The 18,448-nt window shown below is 38.2% G+C and overlaps 1 pseudogene; it reads left to right on the top strand.

Moving 5' to 3' along the window:
• Positions 1-1,800: 1,800 nt before the first annotated feature.
• LOC149144723 (COP9 signalosome complex subunit 1 pseudogene) overlaps positions 1,801-18,448 on the top strand; it is a 48,711-nt pseudogene continuing 32,063 nt past the window's right edge.

Here is an 18,448-nt window from a genome sequence, read left to right on the forward strand (position 1 = left end):
GCAGTGGAAAGAATGAGTGTCAGAGAAACAGATGATCTAGTTCCTGAGAGGGGAACATTCCTATGCTCAATGTAGGGAGGCGAAACTAGTCAAGGACACTCAAAGGGATGCTCTTTCCATGGGTAAAAGGATGCGTCAAGTTGCAGAAGCTAAGTGATTGCATGGTTGATTTTGCAGAAGACATGGTCAAATAAGTGGCTTAAACACGAGTCCAAGTGAAGCCAGCTCAAGGCCAAAAAGGTGCAAATAGTCAAAATGCAATGCAACAGTACAACTCAACACAAAGGAGCCTCTAGGGTATAAGGCCAGAAATCAGCGTGGAAGAAAGGAGAATGTGTCTTCAACGCATAAGTCATGGCGGGACTAAAGAGGACTCCCGAGCCTACTCAGTATAGTAGCATGGGCAACCAATGTCAGCGAGGTTCTAACTAAGATGCCCATGTAAAGGATGGCTCTACCATCGCATCATGATTTCAAAAATTAGCGAGTGAAAATGGCTTGTTAACCAAGATACGATGGGGTCGACCCTATGGCTAACGTATCGCTGAATGGAGGCTAGTATGCAAGATGCAATGGAAAAATGGTTTTCCCTAACCTAAATGCCAGTGAGTGAATGATACCTTCCATGACGGGTCAGCGGTCATGGGACCGAAACAAAATCTCGAAGATGGTCTCCAAATATCTTGAAAAAACAACCCAATCTCGACAATCCAAGCCCACAGGTCAAAAAATCCATGAGACAAAAATCAATTTTTGAAAAAATATTTTGCAATTTCAAAGTTATATAATGACTTTTGGACTCACAGTTTTTTCATTTCTATTTGGAGAAAAGAGTTGTGGAGCAAAAGGGAGCAAGCTTTCCTATGAACAATTGGACCGTTCAAATTGCCCCAAAGTTATCAGGTAAACCTAAAATCATGCTTGTAATGTTTTGTGATAGTTTTTATAAGTTTTCTTAAAGTTCTGAATGTGGGAAATTATGCCCAAAAACCCAAATCTACGTACATGCAGGTTGGATGTGATCAACCCGCGTATATGACGAACCTACACACGACTGTGTAAAGGGAACCCACATGTATGCGAGCTAAAGTTTAAACATAAAAACTAATGGTTGAATCTCAAATTTTTTGTAGGATGACCATCACATGGAGAGAAAGAGAGTATACTACAATTGATAATGAGGTAATGAATGACCAAAATGCACTAGATGCTCTGAGAGGCTGTGGCTTAATGAAATTCTTCAAAATTCCAAACATGAAAGCCAACACACGGTTGCTCGAACTACTAATCCACTTTTAGAGTGCAGAGGATGATGCCTTCATGATAGACCAGATGCCTCTACGGATTGAGGTTGAAGACATCTACTTTATTACAGGTCTCTCTCGAAGAGGGGAGGTCATGCATTTGACTGGCAGGACAAGAAGTAGTCTTTCAGTAGAAGACTATGTACATATATACTATCCTGGACACCCAGAGAAGATTGGAAGTCAAATTCCAATCAATCACGTGGAAAGTTTATCTTTGAGGATTCTACTATTTACCATTGCAAGGGTAAATGGATAAGCTTCGCTGCATTAGGCATCATGAGTGTGCATGAGCCTGGCAGTGGAGTGCCTTACCACGGTATTTGACTGGTGCACGCCTCTTCTGACTAACATGAAGAGCCAATTGACCTCTATTTAGAAGAGTCAGATAGAGAACTTTGGATATGGGACTATCTTATGCTCATTCTTCTTCGAGAAGGTACTTGGGCTACGTCCCAAAGTATTTGCATCCATTAGCAGCCCAAGAGATCCTCGAATGGGTAGATGGGCATACTTGATGAAACGCCTTGGAGGCGAAGACGTGCCTAGGACGACTTTTGATGATGAGTTTTTCACCTGGTGGGACCAACATATCATTGCAGTCGATGACTACTCGTATGTTGGTATGGATTTCCGAGGATATCCATACTTAGTGTTGCCACCAAACACAACATATGTTGGTATGGATTTCCGAGAATATCCATACTTAGTGTTGCCACCAAATGCAACATGGGGAGACATAGGTAACAATTTTTTTATTTTTTTGTAAATTTTAAAGATTTTTTGGATTTTTTAATATGAAATGAACTTAGAAATATTTTTGATGAGACAAAATACTGATAAAATGACCATGTTCCAGATGTGGGTCTAGTGAGACTAGATGGATTTCCGAGGCAAAGGCATTGCGGAAGAGGAGATGAAGAGGCAACAGCTGAGACAGAGAGAGTCCTATATGCAATTCAGAGAAACTTGGTGAGTCTAACTCACCAGGTACCTATGATATCCATAGAGGACCTACTTGAGGAGATGCAGCGTTGCGTGGTAGGGGTACTAGGGATTAGGTCTGGATACTTCGGCGTGTAGCCAATGCAGTAGTTAAATTTTTAGTTGCTCATCTTGAGCCGGATCAATAGACAGACCTATGTATGACTGTACATGATTATGGGCATGAACCCAAATTTTGATGGCATCTTGTCCCAATTTTGTATATTATTTTTTGAACACTTTATCTATATATAGGCGATTTTATGATATATATACAGATTTGACTTTTGATATTATTTAATTTGATGAATGATTAATATGCCAATCTAATGCTTGATTAGCAGTAGATTCTGCTAATGAATTCTCAGATCGTGGAATGTGAACATATGTAATATAAATAAATGATCGTTGCAACATCCTCACTCTAAAAAATGGGCGATATAAATAAGGATTGTTTGGTCAATTTAGAGTGTCCTAAATTGCTATATTAATTGTCAATCTGGGAGTCGTAAACTATTGAAGTGTGGCGCACTATATGTGCAAGATAACCTATTTCTTACTTTTTGTCGTTTTTGATTTTTTTATTTTGTTTTGGGGGTTTTTATCTTCGTTTATCTCCCAATGTGAAATGGAAATTCTATCCCTGAGTTTTAAGATTACTCTAAAAGACAAGTATGGATATAAATTTTCAAGGAAATTATGTCCTTTATAATGATTTCCAAAACTTCAAACTTCAGAGGGTCTTAGAACATACTAATGATGAAATTAATTCCTAAAAGAAAATGAAAATGTGCCACTATTCTAATCAAACAAACAGTGAACTATTGATCATGAAACCATTATCCCTGCTGCTGTCTAAATACAAAAGAAATGAATTAAGCTACTGCACTCAAAGAAATCCAAAAATTGCAAGTAAAGTAAAGCTAAAATCAAATTACATCAATTCATAGTCTGACCCCTCGCCAGTTAGTCCAGCTATGGCTTTCGGAGGTAATCATCAACAACTTGAGCAATCTGATATTTAATTGCAGAAAAGTAAAACTAAAATCAAATCACATCAATTCATAGTCTGACCCCTCGCCAGTTAGTCCAGCTATGGCTTTCGGAGGTAATCATCAACAACTTGAGCAATCTGATATCTAAACTGTCTAACGAATCAAATGAACTAAACTGAAATCAACAAAACAGAATTGGAATTAGAAGCTAAGAAAAGCAAGTCAGCAAAAAGACTGATTCCATGTCACTAGTTTTTGCAAAAGGAAATGTATGAAGATGCCCGGGCCTACTGTAATCTGGAACATGCACATTGATCAACGTTAATAGCAATGTACAAAGCATGTAAAATTATGAACAAGAATGAAGCGTTAGTACCATAGTAAATGAAATATACATAAGTGAATAACTATGGCATATTTGCAATAAACATAAAGAAACACAACATGAAACTGTACAACAATAAGAAACGAAACCTCGGCGTGTGCAGGGGCCCTCTACACAACCTCGGGAAACAACTATAAATCAAGAATTACGCTTCACATAATCATGTAGAAATAGAGTCTTCTAATATATTTCAAAACGCAATCACAACAATGAAACTAGTGTCACGGTACAGTGGGCTTTTTATCAGCAAAATTATATTCAAAAGACTAACTACTATGCGTATAGAAACGCATTATTTATAACAAAAGGTTACATAACTGTTTTCCTGTAAACTACGCTGACAGAGGACACGTAAACGACAGTGTCCATGGATTTAGCATCATGGCTGCCGAGATTATGCAATCTATTGAAAACGGCTTGTTGGATTCACATCATGGGCAGCCTATAGGTGTCAGCGTGCCTCTAGAGATCTAGAAACGGCCATGAAAATCTTTCACGTGCTTGGAAACTGAGTCCTGTTGCTGTAGGACTCTTCTGTTTGACCACCGCTTGACCACCGTTGAGCACGACCTCCCCTGATGAATCCGATTGAGCCAATAGGACTCGGTCCATGTCCAAGTCATTTCCAACTTGCCCATGTGGCTCGCTTTGCCTAATGACACCTGCAATGTAGACTTTAACAAAAACAACTGCGGAAAGTTGAAGCAGCTACAAAAAGTGACAGGATTCCGCAGCTCAATGAGCAAAAATCTAGTTCAAACAGCAGACACAAAACATAGTTAAAAAAACCACTTTAAATGCTATTTTATGATTAATATGCACTGATGTTGATAGCTTAGGAGGTCTAGGTGAATGGAAAGAGTCTAGGAAAGTGTATAGGAAAGATGCAAGTTTAGGGCTCAACAAGGATCATGAACCCGATAAATGTTATTTAACTGTGACACCACCAGCTATGAGTCTAGATAAACTACCGACTAATAAATCCCATAAGAATTTGCTTCGGATAGTAAATTAATAACAACAATATATTTGACAATGTTATTTGAAGCAGGGCCAATACATACTCCCCTCAACACCATAAAATGGGCAGATGGATAATAAATCACCCAAGCTGCGGAAGCAAGATTCCGAGTGTGCCGACTAGCACCATCGATGAATCCGAAATATATCGAATCATCCATCAACACTTGCCAAAGCAGATAAAAAAATGTCGATATTAAAAAATTCCAGACAAATACGTACACAGATACAATATATACAAACAAGAAATTGCTCGATCGAACCTAAGCAAAATACTTCTTAAGGTAGAGCCCATTTCGGGGCTCTGCCAGCTTGTTCCCTTCAAAATCAATTAATTCATAGGCCCCTTTTCCCAAAACTCGCTTGACTACAAAGGGAACATACCACATAGACTTGAATTTTCTTGCCCCCTGGGCGTCTTTGTCTTGGTCATAGACTAAGACAAGGTCACCTTCAGAAAAAACCTGAGGACGAACAACTTTATCATACTGAGTTTTAACCCTCTTCTTATGGGATTCATTTATTATGGTTGCATCTCGACGCTACTCATCAATATGTTCCAAATGAACGAGGTGTTATTTGAGTCTAGACATCTCTGAAATCGACAGTCTTCACTGAGGTTCGGTATGCCCAGAGTGCTGGGTACAACCGATGTGCCAATTGAATCAATTTTTATCAATTGTCCTTTACAAGATAGTCTTAAGGGACTTATTCACGGCTTCGACTTGCCCATTGGCCTAAGGATAATATGGAGATGAATGCTCCTGTCGGAAGCCCAACTTGAGAGCTAATTCGGTCATCAGTTGATTATGGAAGTGACTGCCATGGTCAGTGACAATATCTCCTGGGATACCAAATCATGAAATAACCTGGTTGAAGAGAAACAAGGTTGCTGTTTCACTATTGTTTTTGTAAGTAGGCATGGCCTCAGCCCACTTTGTAAATTAGTCTACGGCCACAATGATGTACTTGTGATTTTCTGCCGAAGGTGGATTACAAGTAGTAAAATCAATGCCCCACTTCGTAAATGGATTGATAGTAATGACAGGAAAAAGTAGAGCTGGATGCACGCACATTTTCCGAGTATAGATTTGACAAGGGTGGCAACGTTTGACCACTTTGATACAACCTTTGAAAATTGAAGGCCAAAAGTAGCCTGCATGCAAAATTTTCTGGTGTGCTGCAAGCCCTGATAGATGACCACCACAAGCTCCATTGTGGAAATCATTAAGAACAGACTCAACTTCTTCCAAATTTAAGTAACGCCTAAGTATTAAGTCAACTCCTCTGTGATATAATGTATCACCAATGATAACATAGTTTTTGGCAAGGTGACGTAACTTTCGACGCTCATCTTTGGAGAAAGCAGGTGGGAACTTCGAAGTCTGGAGATATATAATGATATCTCCGTACCAAGGATCTTGTGAAGAAATGAGGAATAAATGTTCGTCGGGAAAATTTTCCTCATAAACAATGGCTTCCTCACAAGGCAGCTCTGAAATTAATTTCACAAAAACCAATGACTTCTTAGATTTGGCTGACAAGAACTCAAGATCGAATTCTTGCAAAATAACAATCCATCGATTATACTTGCCCCCAATCACTCGCCTATTGAGGACAAACTGAAAAGGATTGACAGCCGCTAAGACGAACGTTTTGCGCAACAGAATATAATGACGAAGTTGCTGGACAGCATGGACAACTGCCAAGGCCAATTTCTCAATAGGAGTATAGCGTAGCTTAGGTTCTACTAAGCCTCAACTCAAGTAGTAGATTACATGCTCACTGAGAACATCATCCTCCTGAACCAGAACCATACCAATGGTTGATTCTGTCACAACGAGATACAAAAGGAAATCTCTGCCATAATCTGGTGGACTCAACAATGGAGCAGAGGTTAATTCCTTTTTCAAAGCATCAAAATATCATTACACGAAGTCATCCCATAAAAATGGAACTCCCTTCTTAAGCAAACATATAAATCCTTTGGTAATCTCAGTGTAATTTGCTATAAATCTCCTCAAGAAATTTGCCTTTCCTTGAAGACTTTGAAGTTGACGAATGGAAGACGGGGCAGGCAACTGAATTATTGCCTCAACCTTGAAAGGATCAACTCAAAAATCTTTAGTCTATACTATGAATCCTAATAGCCGACCAGATGTGACAGCGAAAACACACTTATTCAAATTCAACCGGATTTTACAAAAAAATATCTCTCAAAAACTAACTGAAGGTGGCTGGGATGATCATTTCTCTTGCGAGAATGAGCAGCTAAGTCATCCAAGTATGCTTCGATAACATGCTTGATGTCGTGGAAAGCATAAGACATGGCCCATTAAAAAGTAGCTCCAACATTTTTAAGACCAAAAGGCATCTTTTTGTATGCAAACGTGCCCCAAGGACAAATAAAGGCTGTCTTGTGTTGGTCCTCTTGATGGATAGTAATTTGATTATAACCAGATAATTCATCCATGAACGAAAAAATTTCATTACCCGCACATGCATCAACAATTTGATCAATAAAAGGTGTGGGGTAATTGTCTTTTGGACAAGCTTTATTCAAATCCCTAAAGTCGATACATACTTGGATCGTTCCTTGCTTTTTATCTACCAGGACTGGATTGGAAACCCACTCAGTTAGAGGAACAGGGTATATGAAACCCACCTTAAGAAACTTTTCAACTTCAGCTTTAATAGCTTTCGCTTTCCAAGGATTGACCGGTCGAAGTTTCTGACGAATAGGTTTGGCGTTTTCGTACGTCTTGATCTCATGTTGGACTATAGATGGATCAATTCCAGGCATTTCCTCATAAGACCAAGCGAACACATCTCAAAATTATTTAAAGAGGTCGGTGTAGATTTGAATTTCTTTAGGGGAACAATCAGCTCCGATGAAGACATTTTCAATCACGTTAGGATTCCTAGAGATGTTTACAGGTACAGTTCGTGAGATAACTGACATGTTACCTTCGGCAGAAAATTGTGCTGGAGCCAAAGGGTTTGAAACTGTACAAACATCACTAGTAAGAAAATTGGAGAACCTAGATTCAACTTCATGCAATGGAGGAAGAAAATATGAATGATGATGTAAATCTTCCCATGGTCGATCCAAACCCATCATTTCCTCCAAAATTGCTTCTTCAGATGGTAAGACTGTATCCAAGCAATCCAGAGCTAAAGTAGAATCGAGGGTCCAAGTCGGAGCCACATCGCCATCTAACTCCTCTTGTGAAAAAGGAGTGGGATGGTTGTCTATAGAGTTAACGATAGATTGATAGCTAAGTTCTACTGCACACATGGGAAATGCCATTCCACCTACTTGCCCTCCATCTAATGTGGTGGTAAATGAAGTTAAGGTCCAAGGGTCGGAAAAATAATGAGTTCGAAAGAACTCTTTTTGTGAAGGTCCCCTAGAGGATGAAATTGCATTAATTCTAGCTGTAGGAGCAAGAAGGTCAAATATACCCATTAATGACGAGTACATCCCAACTCCTAAATCCTCAATAGGTTGATGGGGATTATCCACCAATGGAACAGTAAAATCTGAAGTTGCGTGGGAGTCACCTGGAGAATAATCCAACTGGTCAATTTTAACAATCCTCCCCTCATGAGGAAAACAGAGGATGCAAAATAATGATGAAACTATGGCATCCATCTTGTAAATCTAATTCCTACCTAAGAGGAGGTTATAATCCAAGTTGGCATCAATGATTTCTACCTCAATATTTACGACATTTCCCCCAACACATATAGGAAAGGCCGGGATAATCCCATGTGGCCTATGAGAATGTCCATCAAATGCTATCAAGAGAGTTGGTGAAGGAAGCTCCCTCATCTATAACTGTCCGAAAAATATTGGTTTTTCGGTAAGTGGACTTTATCTGGAAAGCCATATGGTGAGGAAGTCTCTTTTTGACATTCAACATATCAAAAGTGAGAATTAAATAATTGTTTGGATCTACTGCACTGATTGCCGAAAGCAAAGCACTTCTCTGAGTAGGACATGATTGGAGTACCTCCAATGCAGGCATAGTAGAAGGACTTTGAGCCAGATCTTCTACAATTGAGTAGTTCTGGGCTGCCCTAGCATTAGGGTTAATAGTCAAGCACTTTGCGGAACTTTTCAGTATCCAAGGTATAGAATCAACAGAGGGTCGCTCAATATGAAGTGGGTCAGTGGCTTCAGGAATAGATTTAGCCTTAGATGTTTCCGTTTCACCATAATCACGTGCTCACATAGCAACGTCGACATGAGAGTTCATCATATAAACATTTGAGGAATTTTCCCCTTCCTGGTTGCCCCTTGCGGAGGTACCAACGTTTGAATTTGCACCAACAAGTAATTGCTGCCCTTGGGGAAAAGGGTTAGTCAGGACAGCTTGGGAGCTAGAGGACCCTTACTGCACTAATAGGCGTTGAGAATCTTATATCTTAGGGTAGAGGTGAGTCAGATGATCTCCATTGCATAACTTGCATGGAAAGTTTACCTTTTTCTTGGACTCTTTTCTACCCTCACCGGCACCATTGCCGAGTTTGTTTGCATTGCCTTTCCCTTCCTGGTTCTTCTTCTTACCTTGTCCCTTCCTCTTCCCATCAGATTGTTGATTTCCTTTGGGGTTAGAGGCCTGGATGACGTTTATAGAGGTAGGTTGGGAAGGTGTAGGTGTAGACGGTGCTGCCTGGTTAGAAGAAGCAGTTTGTAGAGACAAATTCTGCAATTGTTTCAAAAGGTTCACCGTATTAACGTGAATTGATCCGACTATACCATCAGCGTGGGGGCTTGGCTTTGGTTTGGCTAAATTGACCTTAGATCTAGGAGCATCAGGTAGAATTTTCTAAAGAGTCCCAGAATGAGAATATATCAATTCTAATTGTTGGGCTCGAAAAATAGCCTGCTCTTCCAAATAAACATTGGAAAGAGATACGTCCTTTGAGATCACAGGTTGTAAAGATTTGAGAAACCATTCGAGAAGGAACTTTCAGCTTTGATAAGCCTTTTTCTCCTTCTCCATTCCTGGATGTGATTCGAAATGTGAGTTGCGGTGTCTTGCTGAAAGTTAGCCAGAAGTTTAGTTTCGGATTCATAGCGGACATGCAACTGAAAATGGTTCAAGAAGATATTAGCCAAATCAAAGAAAGAAGTATAGGTGCCCCCTGGAAACTCTATATACCATTTGGCCACATTTCCGGTCAGGGTGCACTGAAATAACCTCAACCTGATGGAATCATCTATCAGGGAGTTGGATGAGCACCATAAGTGAAATGTGGTCACATGGTCTCTCGGGTCTTCACCACTCTTCCCTTCGAAATTTGGAATATCCAAGGGAAGTTTAGTTGGGATCGGAGGCCAAGCCAGATTGTACCTAATTGGATCATTAGTCAATTTAGTTAAGTCTAGAAAGTTAAGAGTGGCCAGAAAAGGAAGTCCTGGGGGACCTTGGGAATTCCATCTAGAGCGAGCGAGATTCCCAAAGGTCTGAAAAGAATGACCTGGATTTTGAAAGGAACTAGGTTGCCTGAAGTAACTTGTAGAGCCTATTGAAGCAAAAGCTGATCCAACAAGAGTTCATGACGCCCCTTGGTTGTTATGTACTTCTCCTTAAAAATGGTATCCTATACTAACTTTGCTATGCTTCTAGTGCTATGTACTCAATGATAAGTAATACTCGCCTATTAGGTTCCTCATCTAACATAAAAGGCTCACAAAGTTTCAAATTCTCCATATTCACTAAGTAAATGCACATATATGGGGTAGAACAAGTCTATAGGAATTGTCACTTGCTTCCTCTAAAAATTCAAAAAAACCATACCCACAAGGCCTTGATATTCTTACTAAGACCTTGTAGCCTTTCTTTATTTATATGCAACCAAAAGCTGCCTCCCACCTTGGATGTGTTCTCAATTCTTTGTCATCCATGTTGGGTGTTATAATTTTCCTATAATCTAATTAAAGAATTTTTCATCCTTAAATGGTTCTCTTGTGGTGTCTTCCCTCACTACTCCTTGGTACGCATATACAACACATTAGGGCTATTACTGCACAAATTATCACTTGTATGAAATTTTCAACGTAATGCTACAAGGGTAAGCACACTCGGGAAATGAATACTTTTCACCTTACTATGATTTCCCCTTCACTTTATGCTAGTTCCTTGAAGCCAAGGGGGATATCCTAATCTATGGAAGAAACCCTATCAAGTAGATTGTTGTAATTCCTTGTATGATTCACTTCAAAAAACACACACCTCAATATATAATTAGATAGATTGATGCCTTATAAGTGATTCAATGCCTTAAGAATATTCAATGAGAAATTTGGACGTAAACCACCAAAAAATAAATAATGGTTAGGAGATAATTAATAAGTGCTAGGTCTGAGCTAGAAGTAAGTTATAGGAAGTATCAACCAACACTTAGATATCACCTAATGAATTTAGTAATAAATTACCTTTTTATGCAAAAGAGTGAAATATGATTCCACAAACCATGCATAAGGGTTATGCTTGAGTTACCACTTGATAATATGGTAAAATAAGGACAACCTTACTATTGTTTACAAATTATAGATTAGATGTATGATTAAGAGCACATAGAAAATGTAGATTTGAAGTGAGGAAAAGGAACTCCAAAGTGCCAATATGCACTTTCAACCAAAGATATTGGTTTCTTTTGTAAGGGTAATGAATATAACATGTGCAATAAACCTAGAAATTATTAATTATAAGTCTAAATGATAAGTAACAATGAAGTTGGCATATACTTTTAAGGGGAGTGGTGAATCCCCCTAACATTTCAGCCCAATAACTTAGGATTTTAATTTCACCATTAGTTTGTGTTATATAAGCTTGAAAAACAATCTAAGAACTGAATATAAGCTAGATTAGGGTTAGAATCCACCTTTTAACGTCAAAACCTAGCTTTTAGGTGATTTGTAATGCCGCAATTTATTTTCCATAGTTGGTAAACACATTAAATTTGCCCACAAAATGTTATATAAGATCTTGAAGCTAAATAATATAAGGTTATTTTTCCTCTTTAGGCTTAGATATAATTAATTAAGCATAAACCCTTGGACAAATATGTATGGAAAATTAAATGTTAGTTTCCTTTAGATAGTGGATAATTTTTTTTATTTGGTTTAATATTTTATAACTTTTTGTATTTTTATTTTTATAAGATAATATCATGCTTAAGGAATAGCTCCATGGTTACAATTCTATTAATGAACAATCTTATTCAATACAATATGGTGAATGTTGGTTTCATTTGTAAGAGGTTTGTTGATCTTTCATATTCTCCTATTTCTCCTAATATTTATAATTCATTTACAAGGACGAAAAATCTCAAGGATTAAGTGTCCAACATCCCTCAACTTAAGCCGAAGTGGTGTTTGTGAATATAAGCATCATTCTAAGCTTTTAAAAATTTTATTTTCTAAATTCTTTGGTGAAGATGTCCACAATTTCATCATTTGTGGAACAATGTCTCATATGAATAGCCTTGGCCTATACATCATATCAAAACAAAAATATACTTTGTCTTGATGTGTTTAGTTCGATCATCGAATTTGGGATTCTTGGCCAACTTAATTGTAGAAGTATTGTCAACTACAAGACAAGAAAAATTCACTTGTTTCTCCTACAAATATTCAAGTATTTTCCTAAGTCACACAATCTCCTTCGTGGCTTCAGTGACTGCCAGATATTTTCCCTCTATTATGGAATCTACTAGAACTATTTATTTTGGTGACTTTCATGACACAACTATTTATTTAAGAATAATGCGATATCTCAAAGTTGGCACTCCATTTTCTTTGTACTTATCAAAATTTGAAATTAGAATATCCAATCAAACTAAATTCCTTCACCTTAGAATACTTGAGTCCAAAATATTGAGTTCCATTCAAGTATTTCAAAATCCATTTTGTAGCTACCCACTGTCCTTCAAAAAGATTTTGCATAAAGATGGAAATAATACCAATAACAAATGTATATTTGTTCTATTAATGGTGAGGTAGATAAGACTTCCCACAAACTCTCTGTACTTTATTACATCCTCACATTCATTTCCTTGTATTGATGCGAGTTTCAAAATTTGTTCAATTGGAGTAGAAAGAGGATCACATTTAGCTATGTGAAATGTATTCAACAATTATCCAATTTACTTATTTTTGGAGATGAATATGTATTTTTATGGATGCAATACAATTTATATTGTTTCTTATAATCAATAGGCCATTTACATACACCATAAGATATACAAAAAAAATCCCAACTTTCTTGACAAAAAGAGTTTCATGATCAAGATTAAAGTCTCTAAAATTCAATTTTAGAAGATGCTCCATTATTTTTTCATACCAAGCTCATCGTGCTTGTTTCAGGTCATATAAGGATTTGATTAGTTTAGATACTTTTTGTTCTTGTCCCTTCACAAAAAAACCTTCTGATTGATACATGAAGGCATTAGATTTTAGGTCTCCATTCAAGAAAGCAATCTTCACATCCATTTAATAGACTTTACATCCATTTTGTGTTGCCAAGGCAAAGAGAGCTATATGGTGGCCCATTTTGCTATGGATTCAGGGTCCTCAAACTACAACAAACTTCCATAATTTCACAACACAAAAAGACAACATATTTAACATCTTAAGATATATTTGTCACATCATATTGAAAGCATGTAAAAGAAATTGATTTATGGAAATTTACATAAAAAAACAACAACAAGAATAATTGGTTAAAATGGCTAGGTTGCAATTGTCTTGTTGGGACCACCCGATTGAATATGCCACCCTGCCAACTAGGAAATTTTATCCACTTCCTAGCCTAGGGAACCTCCACAAGTTCCATAGTCCTTAGAGCCCAAGTCAAAACCACAGTTGTAGTTTGTCTGAGATCCCCATGCCAACACCCCTCCAATGTCCAACACCAAATTCCACTCTCAATGATATCCAAGCCTTTGCACTCCCAAGTGCCAAATCCCCAAAACCATCCCAAAGTGCCAAAACCACTTCGACCCCAAAATTCTCCCAAATTTCCTCCAAAGTGTTGAGAAATCAATGTAGATGGAAATTAGGGTTTTGATTCCTCTTTTATTTATAATTACTTGTGATTATGTGTTGGATTTTTTAATTCTTTATTATTTCTTCTGTAATCAAGCAATTACCAACTCAAAATTGTATCACAAGAACAAGAAGACACAAGATATGGGCTCTAAACCAGGGAAAAACCCCTCTCTTAGGGGAAAACCAAGTAAAAAATGATACATCCAAGGCCCCATAAAAAAGACCAATAACTTCTCCAAGTACCAAGTCAGCCCTCCAAAATATTTCCTTCAAATGAGTCAAATTCCTTCCAATATGAAATAGTCAAATTTTTTGCCTCTTGCTTCAGGTTTAAAACTTGTCCTCCAATTGTTGGCCCTGCAACCTGCACAAATTCCCAGAAATTTCACACATGGGTGCTAGTTTAGGCTAGATTTCAGACTTGTCCTTCTTCGCTTGGATTTTTTCTTTGATTCCTTGCCTTCACCCTTGATTTTGCTTCTATTCTAGCTGTAGATCAAACTTTCTTGTGAATGGATTCCAAATAGGTCAAAGTCTCTTGCTATTTATACCTTCTTCAAGTGTCGACTGTGCCTATTCTAGGCCGACTTCATTAGAAATTCTGACTTGGTATTGGGAGTCTAAAATTGACACTTTAAACTCAATAATAATAATTCTTTCTTGATACAATTTTCCCATAAGGGTCTTATACATATGACAAAGACTGAAATTACTCAATGAACCCTAGAAGCATGAAGACCATTCTTGTCCTAGTTGAAAAATAAAAAGAGAATGAAACCCTTTCTTCAAAAAATAAATATATTTTTCTCTTTTTCATTTTTACAATAAATAATGATACAAATACAATAATAATTATGAATACCAAGCATAGTTACATTTCTCAACACTCCCTCTTAACTAGGGAGGTATTCATAATTGTACAAATGGTACAAGAATGACCTCAAGTTGAAATGTTCTAAGAAGAGTATCACAATCAACATATACAATGCTAGAGATCTTGATACCATCTAGGTTAACTGCCAAGGTATCAACCCATCAAGGGATCTAGGTACCATCTAGGCTACTTGCAAAGGTACCAACACAATAGGGATTCAGGTGTCATATAGGCTACCTACTAAGACACCAACTCAACAAGGATCTAGGTGTCATTTATGCTACTTGCCAAGACACCAAATCAACGAGTATCTAAGTATCATCTAGGCTACCTGCCAAGAAACCAACTCAATAAGGATCCAGGTGTCATATAGGCTACCTTCCAAGACACCAACTCAACAAGGATCCAAGTGTCATCTAGGCTACCTGCCAAGACACCAACTTAAAAGGATCCAGATGTCATCTAGGCTACCTGCCAAGAGACCAACTCAACAAGGATCCAAGTGTCATCTAGGATATTTTCCAAGACAACAACTCAACAAGGATCTAGGTGTCATCTAGGCTACCTGCCACAACACCAACTCAACAAGGATCTAGGTGTCATCTAGGCTACCTACCAAGACACCAACTCAACAAGGGATCTAGGTATCATCTAGGATACCTGCCAAGATACCAACCCTAAGTACTATCATATGAGCTTATATAGCCTAAGGTACTCATCATCTTTCGTTTTCAATCAAATAGGAAACATCAACCAATCCAAGTTTGATTCTAAAATACTCAAGTTTCTTATTGGGAAGAGATTTAGTCAAAATATCAACTACTTGTTCATCTATCGAGATATACTGTAGTTTTACGACCCCATCTTGTTCCAAAATCCTAATATAATGGTACTTATTAATAATTTTCTTTGTTCCAGCATGAAACACATGATCCTCAGTGAATCTTATGCTACCCTGGTTGTCACAAAATATCACGAAGAGATCCATTGGTCCTTCGAATAGATATGTAAGAAGCTTTATGATCCAAACAACTTCTTTTCCAACCTATCAAGTTGCAACATATTCAGCTTCAACACTACTCAAAGAAATAAAGTCTTGTTTTCAACTCATCTATTAGATCATAGTATATCCCCAACTAAAGAAACCACCGATAGGGCTTCTTCCATTTGTCTCACTTCCACCCCATTCAGAGTCTGTAAATCCTAGCAATAGAATCTCATTGCCATCATATTTTAGGCAATGATGAATTGTTCCACGTCGGGATCTCAAGATATGCTTGGCAGTTACCCAATGATCTTGATGTGGCTCCAACTGAAACTGACTGAGGACATTTACCGCATAATATATGTCAAGTCTATAATTCACCAAGTATATTATGGATCCAACCAACTGATGATAGCTTGTGGGATCCATAAGAATAAAATCTGAATTCTTTAACTTCTTGAAATTTGTGATCATGGGAGTTGTTATGGGATTACTATTGATAATGCCAAATTATTACAAGATATTGATCACATATTTTCCTTGACCAAGATATATTTTTCTTGGTTTCTGCCAAACTTCCAAGCCCAAATAATAATGCATAAGCCCAAGGTCCTTCATTCTGAACTTAGCTGCTAACATCTTCTTACAGTCTTCAATTCGATGTTCTACACCTGTAATAAGTAATTCATCCATATATAATAGTATAATGAAAGTTTGATTCTTGATAACTTTGTTGTAGAGATTTGGATCAACAAAGCTCTTGACAAATCCAATTCTTAATAAATAGGCATTGATTCTTGCATACAAAGCTCTAGGAGCTTGTTTCAAACCATATAATGCCTTCTTCAATATCCAAACGTGAGTTTCTTTGTTATGGATTTCAAATCCTTGAAGTTGCTCAATATATACTTCTTCATCTATAGTCCCATTCAAGAATGTCCTTTTGATGTCTATTTGATGGATATTCCATCCCACAGTGGCATCTAAGGATAATAAATATCTAATGGTAGTGTACTTGGCAGTAAGAGAAAAAGTTTCTTCATAACTGCTAAAAATAGTAAGTGCTTTAATAAACAAGGAAACAAATGAAACTGTCTGGAGGTGTAGGTGGGATAGGTGGGTGGCCACTAATATCCACCTCAATCATTCCTCCCCCCTTAGGAACCAATGGTCCCCATTGCATGCAAAGCCTCCATGAGGTGAGTAAATTTTTGTTGAACCTGGTCTTCGGTGAGCCACTTGCCTTGGTGCAAGAGTTGGCTAGCTTTGACAATCCGATATAGTTGGATCTTTTGTTGGTGAATGTTCTTGACCTGTGTGTCCATAATCCAATCAGTTGTGGCATGTTCCATGAAGTATGGGTTTAACTCTGTTGGTGTGAGTTGTTCTGCAATGTCTGATGTGTCCAACAATGGTGGGAACCATCGCCAAAGGCGGTCCACATTGAACACTGGGTGTAGGCTAAGGAATGGGGGAATGTTGAGATCAAAAGCATTGTCTCCCACAACCTTGGTAATGGTGTAAGGACCATATCGGAGTGGTTTGAGATTCTGATGGGCTTCGGTAAGGCGTTCTTTCTGCAAATGCAACCATACTTTGTCGCCCACTTGAAACTTGTGTCGCACCTGATGTTGATCATGTCACTGCTTGTACTTGGCACTTGACTTCTCTAGGATGTCATGAACCTGCTGGCGGATGTGTTGGATGCATTCAATAAATCTAGACGATTTATTAGCCTTAGGAAGTACATGTGTGCATTCTGTCCACATAGTCGCAGGAGGCATGGCGACATCAATTAGACACAATGGTTGAAATACTAGACCCAATTGAAAGGGACTACGACTAGTCCAGCTATGGAGATCTCTACTATAACTGTGTTGCACATATGGAAGACTCTCACCCCAGGTTCGAGGATGCTTAGAGTTGTACATGCGGAGTATAACACTATCGTCCTATTGACGACCTTCGTATGGCCATCAGTTTGGGGATGGAAGGTAGACGATTTGGTGAGCTTGGTGTCCAATAGTGTTTAGAGGCTTGACCAGAATGTGCTTAGGAACCTGCTATCCTGATTTGAGATAATGGTTTGTCGGATCCCAAAATGTACCCATACTCGTTCAAAGAAGAGTTTGGAAACGTCCTCTGTTTTGATACTCTTCTTGCAAGTCACCAATATAGCCATCTTAGAAAATCTCTGCACGACCACAAATACACAGTCATTACCATGCTTGGTAGAAGGGAGTTGAGACATATAGTCCATGGAGATGGATTCCCACGACTAACTGGGGGTAGGCAGAGGAGTGTACATGCCTTGATTCTTGATGGTTGGCTTGGTCATGGCGCATGTAGTGTAAGATCTAATATATTTCCCAACATCTAGTTAGAGTTTGGGCTAATAAAAGTACTTTTGTAGTACAACCACAATTTTCTCCACACCAAAGTGTCTTGCAACTCGACTGTAGCGTGCCTCCCAAATTAGCTTGACACGCTCGCTTGAAGGAACATAAAGGTAGCCTAGGTAGCATAATAATGTGTCCTGGAGGTGAAAATCAAGAACTTGCTTTCTAGCTACTAGCATCTGGTATGTCGAGGTGAAATCTAGATCATTTTTGTATAGTTGCAACTATCCAGAGGTCTTGTGACCATAAGAGTTGAGAATAGTGGTCAATGTTGCAACTGGGGGTTGACTGAGGCACTATGAAACATGATTGGTGTTGCCCTTTTGTATTTAATGTTCAAGTGGAATTGTTGCAGATATGTAGACCACTTCTGATGGCGATTGTTCTGCAACTTCCCCTGTGTCTATATAAACTGAAGAGGTTGGTGATCAACGTGGA

This window comes from Pinus tabuliformis, chromosome X, assembly GCF_031772625.1.
Source record: "Pinus tabuliformis cultivar Carrire ecotype Pingquan chromosome X, CPIR1, whole genome shotgun sequence".
Lineage (NCBI taxonomy): Eukaryota > Viridiplantae > Streptophyta > Pinopsida > Pinales > Pinaceae > Pinus > Pinus tabuliformis.